At 45.8% G+C, this 7,500-nt stretch overlaps 1 long non-coding RNA gene across 1 annotated transcript in view; it reads right to left on the bottom strand.

The window, feature by feature from the left end:
- Positions 1-7,351: 7,351 nt before the first annotated feature.
- LOC133111028 (uncharacterized) overlaps positions 7,352-7,500 on the bottom strand; it is a 95,990-nt gene continuing 95,841 nt past the window's right edge. The window contains exon 4 of the long non-coding RNA XR_009704960.1: positions 7,352-7,465. This is a non-coding gene — a long non-coding RNA (uncharacterized LOC133111028). The remainder of the gene's footprint in view (positions 7,466-7,500) is intronic.

Here is a 7,500-nt window from a genome sequence, read left to right as displayed (position 1 = left end):
CTCTCTCTCACCTGTCTCTCTCTCTCACCTGGCTGCCTCACCTGTCTCTCTCTCACCTGGCTGCCTCACCTCTCTCTCTCTCACCTGGCTGCCTCACCTGTCTCTCTCTCACCTGGCTGCCTCACCTCTCTCTCTCTCACCTGGCTGCCTCACCTGACTCTCTCTCACCTGGCTGCCTCACCTGTCTCTCTCTCACCTGGCTGCCTCACCTCTCTCTCTCTCACCTGGCTGCCTCACCTGACTCTCTCTCACCTGGCTGCCTCACCTGTCTCTCTCTCACCTGGCTGCCTCACCTGACTCTCTCTCACCTGGCTGCCTCACCTGTCTCTCTCTCACCTGGCTGCCTCACCTCTCTCTCTCTCACCTGGCTGCCTCACCTGACTCTCTCTCACCTGGCTGCCTCACCTGTCTCTCTCTCACCTGTCTCTCTCTCACCTGGCTGCCTCACCTGTCTCTCTCTCACCTGGCTGCCTCACCTATCTCTCTCTTACCTGGCTGCCTCACCTATCTCTCTCTTACCTGACTGCCTCACCTATCTCTCACCTCATTGACTGTCTCTCACTCCTGGCTGCCTCACCTGTCTCTCTCACCGGACTGCCTTACCTGTACCCCTCTCTCCCAGTGGACCCCCTACAGCCCATCCTATAAGCTCTGGGAACAGCAGGCTCTGAAGGTAAGCGAGGCGGCGTTTGAGCGCTGAGCTCCCAGTGTGATCTGCGGAGGTCTACTTCACGGTCACATAATGAGGGAGACGCAGGTGGGCGTGGGATCAAACGGGCGGAGGCTGACGGGGCATCGCTGAGGCCATCCGTCAAACAGGAGAGAGCTTTCAGACAGGAAGCCCTGCAGGAAGGAGAGAAACAAAGAAAAACACACACACATGCTCACTCTCACACACACAAACAAACACATGCTCACATACACCCATGCTAACATACATCCATACGCAGACATGCTTACACACACACCTCCACACACAGGAGCTTTAGACAGGAAGCCTCACAGGAAGGAGAGAAACAAAGAAAAACACACACACATGCTCACTCTCACACACACAAACACATGCTCACATACACCCATGCTAACATACATCCATACGCAGACATGCTCACACACACACCTCCAGACTTACACAGATGCACACACGCACAGACACATAAACCCTCAAGTGAACACGCATACACACGGGCACCTAACTAACTGTACACATCTATCGTAAAATGAATGAAAGCTAATGTGTAAAATGTAGAATATCTTCAGCACTCACTTTTCACCACATAATAATGGGCAGTTTCTTTTTTCACTCAGGGAAATATAATAAATCATTATAAATTACAACTGAAATGAAATTTTCCACGCTGTGTAATATCATGAGATTGACATCATGGACACATTTGAATGATCAATCATAGCAAGACGTTCAGAAATGAGTCCGCTCCAAGAGGGGCCCCCTCCAGAAATAAAGAAACCAGGTGGAAATGAATTCAGGCGCTGAAAAGTTCATGAAAGTGATTCACTTATAAGATAAATTTTCATTTGCAACTACAATGAAAAAAAAAAAAAACTAGAAAAAAACCCCACACATATTAGTTATATTGACTCGCCACACCACTCAGAGATCTATTCTTGATTTAAGGCTCATACAATATGCTTCGCAGTCAGTAACGAAAGCACTGAATTTGTCAAACGCTACAGAAATACAAAGACTGAACAACCCCCAAAACAATATGCGGGATCAAAAGCAAAATAATGTGAGGCGATACTTTACAATAAGGTTCATTAACTAAGGTTGTTGTTAACATGAATTAATGATGGACAAATACATGAATAAAACATGAAATGTACTTTTCATTAGTGAATGCATTTGTTAACAACTAATTAATTTTTTTTTTTTACCCGATATTTATACATTAGCAAACCATAGGATTAACTTATAATTAGTTAGCCATTAACAAATACATGAACTGACTTTTTCATTCCAATATTAATTGGCCATAGCAAATACAGTTTTAACATGAATTAATGATGTACACATACATTAACAGTGCTGTGCAGATTAACTTCTCAGTAGTAGCTAGTGAACAGCTACATGAGTTCATGCCAATTCATGGAACCTTATTGTAAAGTGTTACCAAAATCGAAAAAGAGAAATTAATTATGGTCTCTAATAAGAGCAGGGAAGCAAGACGACATCACCCACAAACAGGGAAGCAGTCTGTCAATTTCCCCTGGCAGCACAGTTAACGCGCTGTAGCTAGCCAGCGTACAGATGTTACTGAGGACAGCACCAGAGACCAGCTGATATTAAAATTAAATGAGATGTCATTATCTTATTTGGGAGATTACAGCACAACAACAGCGAGGCGCATTGGAATAGACCCCAAGCGAGAGCATAAATGAAAGGATAAAAAAAAAGAAAACTTGTATTAATGTTCCAGAGTCTGAACAATTAAAATGGATGAGAACCAGCACTGCTTCACAGTAATGGGTAACACGTTACTTACTTACAATACGTTTACACCAATTGGAATTAACTAATGTAGTTATGAACTAACTACTGAACAGTTAATATGTGCAGCTGTATTTATGTATTTGCACATCGTTAATTCATGTTATCAACTACATTAGTAAATGCCAGTTCATATTAGAATGAAAACAGTTAAACAGGAAAAACAGTTAATGTATTTGTTAATAGACAACTAATTATACTGGAAGTAAGTATATTCTATTGTTTGCTAACGGATAAATATTAATGTCACCAATGCAGTAGCTAGTGGTTACCTGATGAAAAGTTAATTTCATGCTTAATGTACATCATTAATTAAAGTTAACAACTACATTAGTCAATGCCAATGCATGCATACTAATTGCAAAGTGTGGCTCAATAAATGGGTAAATGTTCATTTTCAAGTACCCATCTTTGAATATGAAGTGTATTTTTGTAAGTGAGAAATCTGGTATCTACAACTTACGACCAGGTTGTATGTTATAGATACTAAGCTTCCCATATGGAAGAATAATAAATGATAAAAATGTATAGTACTTATATGTGTAATAAATTAAACAAAAATGATATATTTTATATCATATATGAACATACATTCAAATATTGTTGACATTACATATTAAAAATAAACCCATTTGCATATTTCTGACATGTATTGAGGCATACACATACAGTATTCAAATATAATATTGTATATACTGCCCAATATATTTGACTGGATTTTGATATATTTAAATATATTACGTCACTTTGAACAAACTACAGAACAGGCTGGATAAACCACAATTCACAAGGAATCAGCTATACAGCCATGGCCAGTATTTCCAGCACACATGCCAAATAGGCCAAGTCAGCGAGGACGGTACGTGCAGTACCAAAATAAATACTAATACAACTGCAAGCGTCCTAGATTAGACACCAACAAGCACAACAAGGGTATAAAACATTCAGGTGAAGCAAGGGGCAATAGATCAGGGCATCACAGGGGATCTCTCACGGGCCAGGAAGTTCCAACTCCGACTGGCCTCGAGCAAGAAACATCATGAAAAAAAGGGAGAATGAGAACAAGTTTCACTTTCTCATCGAATGAGGTGATTGTCCTTGAAACTGGCACAGTAAAGGGTTGCTGTAAATAATGTTTTATTTTACGGTGTTGACTCTGTCGGCAGGCGTAGTCTTTCTGCAGAAATAAAGGCCCGTATAATTGCCTCCAGTCTGAAGTGTTTTCCTGACTGGGTTGCCTCTTTATCACAAGACAAGGGTGAATTCTTTTTTTTCTTCTCAACCCAACAAACAGGGTGTAGCGCAGCGATGTGTGCGCTGCAGACCAAATACGGCCCCGGCTCTGCGTCCTTCTCCACGGAAACCTCCTGATGAAGCCTTAGACGGACATTTGTAGTCCATTAAACTCATTACATTACGTTATTGGCATTTGGCAGACGCTCTTATCCAGAGCGACGTACAACAAAGTGCATACCCATAACCAGGGCTAAGTTCGCTGAAAGACCCTAGAGGGAAGTACAATTTCAACCGCTACCTGTACAACAAAGATAAGGACGAGGGCCAAACAGATCAAAAGTGACCAAAGTTAACTATCCAAACACTGCTTACCTAGCCAACTAAAAATACCGATACACAAAGCAAGTCACAGAGACAACAATTAAGGTTCACAGGGAGATAGGGAGGGATGGGGAGAGGTGCTGCTTGAAGAGGTGTGTCTTCAGCTTGCTCTTGAAGGTGGGGAGAGATTCTACAGTTAATGGCATCAAATTAAAGAAAATACAGGGCGGCCTGTAGCGTAGTGGTTAAGGTGCATGACCGGGACACGCAAGGTCGGTGGCTCTAATCCCGGTGCAGCCACAAAAAGATCCACACAGCCGTTGAGCCCTTGAGCAAGGCCCTTAACCCTGCGTTGCTCCAGGGGAGGATTGTCTCCTGCTTAGTCTAATCAACTGTATGTCACTCTGGATAAGAGCGTCTGCCAAATGCCAATAATGTAATATAATGAAAATTGGTGCTAGCCTTCCAAGCAGTTAAGGGGTCAGCCCCAGCTGATGGTGGTGTCAGAATCTCTGCTCTGGAGGTTAGAACAGCAGAATCTCTTGCCATCTCTTCAAGCTGCACCTCTCCCTGTCCCTCCCTACCACCCTGTAAACCTTAATTGTTGTCTTTACCTGTGATATTTACTTGTGTATTGGGATGTTTTGTTTGGCTAGGTAAGCAGTATTTTGCTCGGTAAGCGGTTTTTTCATACATTTCATACATTGCAGTATTACGATTAAAAAGAAATCTATAAATAAAACATCTATTGATCAAATAGTCCCCGGCCCTTATCTTTGTTGTGCAGGTAGGGTCTTTCAGCGCACTTATCCCTGGTTATGGGTATGCTGCACTTTGCACGACGTTGCACTGGATAAGAGTGTCAGACAAATGCCATTAACGTAACGTAAAAATGTAATGCATTAACCTGTTTAGCCATGCACTTTCATCTAATGCATGGACACCATTGCCCAGGAGTATGCGCTTGCTACCACAGTTTCCCTGTGACGGAGGCAGTTGAGCTGTGTCATGGGGCATGTCCACACCACCCTGCTATAGCACCTTCAGAGGCACCTCCCTCCCACTCTCTCTTCTCTGTGTCCATACATCCCTGCTATAGCACCTTCAGAGGGACCTCCCTCCCACTGTCTCTTCTCTGTGTCCATCCCACCCTGCTATAGCACCTTCAGAGGGACCTCCCCCTGCCACCCTCTCTTCTCTGTGTCCATACCACCCTGCTATAGCAGCTTCAGAGGCACCTCCCTCCCACTCTCTCCTCTGTGTCCATACCACCCTGCTATAGCACCTTCAGAGGCACCTCCCTGCCACCCTCTCTTCTGTGTCCATACCACCCTGCTATAGCACCTTCAGAGGGACCTCCCCCTGCCACCCTCTCTTCTGTGTCCATACCACCCTGCTATAGCACCTTCAGAGGCACCTCCCTGCTACCCTCTCCTCTCTGTGTCCATACCACCCTGCTATAGCACCTTCAGAGGCACCTCCCTACCACTCTCTCTTCTGCTATTTTTACAGTCTGAATATAGCAATGATAGATGATGACTGAGCCTGTCCATTCTCCTTTTCTAAGAAAGGTAAGAAGAGGGAAAAATAGCAAAGGGAAGTGGTAGAGGAGAAGGCTCTGACACAGGGCTGCATGCACCTCTCTCTCTCTCTCTCTCTCTCTCTCTCAATGCCTATGGGCAGCTACAAGGAGCCCCACTGGTGTGTGCGCTCACACACACACACACACACACACACACACACAGACACACAGACACACAGACACACAGACACACAGACACACACACTTGTCTTCACACCCAAAACAAAACATACACACGAAAACAATGGAAAATAACACAAAACTTAATAGTTCACACTCCCACCACCCCCCCCAACCCCCAACCCACTCCCACCTTAGCACTTACATATAAAGATAAAATAACCACTGTTGCTAGGAGAGCGTAAGCAGGCGAAGAAGAAAAGAAAATAAATAAAACCAAAACGCAGCGCCAATTGGAAAATCAATGTCACTGTGGAACTCCTATTGAAACCTGAGCGGGATCTGAAGTGTATACAGTGAAAGAGAAAACAAACACGCTGACTGAAAGGAGAGGGGTATCGATCCGGGGCCCAAACCGGCCCAGCGCAAGCGGGCCTGAGTAGTGCTCCCGGCTCACCAGGCACCGGAGCAAAACAACCGCTCCAACTCGCTAATCAAATAATTATCTCACGCTGGTAAGCTTGAGCCTTGGCGAAGACGCCTTCCCCTTTTCTCCCCCCCCCCTCTCTCTCTCGGTCTCTCGCCCAAACCGGGAAGTCATGCCCATCCGCCCGCTGCAATGCCCAGTCCAGGGTCTAATCTAAGCACTGGGAGCACTGGGAGCACTGGCGAACCTGGGCCTGTTCAGGAGACGATGGTTTCCGCCAAACATCTGGAGCTATTTGGAGCACAGTTTGGACATTCAGAGAAGGGCGCACACCCAGCACCAGCAGGTGCAGACGGCAACGCGGGCACCCGTCCACTTCACTCCCACTGTGGACGGGGGGCGGGGGGTGAGGGGTGTGAGGGTCTATTGCATTTCTCTAGAACCTTCCCAGGCCATTGAAAATGGAGTTAACAGCAGCCACAGCTTGGACGGTCTCCCACAGCAGCTAAGCGCGTTAGCATGGGCACGTGTCCTCTTCATCCCATCCCATCCCATCCCGTATATTGCATTTCGCAGCTGATGAAATGAGAACCGACTCGACCGGCCGCTGAAAGGGAATCAAACCCCCCCCCCCCCCCCCCCCGAGCCTGCATCGGGGGTTCTCCATATTAAGCCGTTTCTACCCACAACCACGCGGGCTTCTCCACGGTTGCCGAGATACGCCACCAGCCTCTCCCCCGGCGATGGTTTGGGCTCTTCACCGGCTCGTGGGAAATGTGTCAGCCTTCCCCGCACGTCTGTCCCACTGGCACACGCCGGGCGGCCATTTCCAGCCGCTTTCAGGGTGTTTTTTATGTGGAGGGAAATCAATGGGGATGTCAGGGGCTTTATTTCACCCTCATTAAAAATCCGAGCTGTTTCTTTTCCTAAATCCATCAGTGTTTACAGGGGACTCTGACTGCAGGAGCAGAAAACAGAAAACAGAAAAAAAAAAAAAATACAAATCGAGTTCTGACACTAATGCTATTCAGTTCATTCTGACAAGTTAACTGAACACCAAATAAAATGAACCCCTAACCTCCCATCCCCCCCCCCCCACACACACACACACACACACACTAACACAGAAACAGGTCTGATTTTATTTTTTTCAGCAGTACAACAGCACTGCTCCTCTGTGCACCCTGTCAATCGCAGCAGCCTATTCAGGAGCACGGCACCATGGGAAGACCTGGAAGCTGGTCACAGCGCAGACTTTCAGTCACTGCACCTGTCGGCAAATGTCAAAAGATAGGTTCGCAAACT

This window comes from Conger conger, chromosome 15 (assembly GCF_963514075.1).
Source record: "Conger conger chromosome 15, fConCon1.1, whole genome shotgun sequence".
NCBI lineage: Eukaryota > Metazoa > Chordata > Actinopteri > Anguilliformes > Congridae > Conger > Conger conger.
This window is presented reverse-complemented; position numbering and strand designations above follow the sequence as displayed.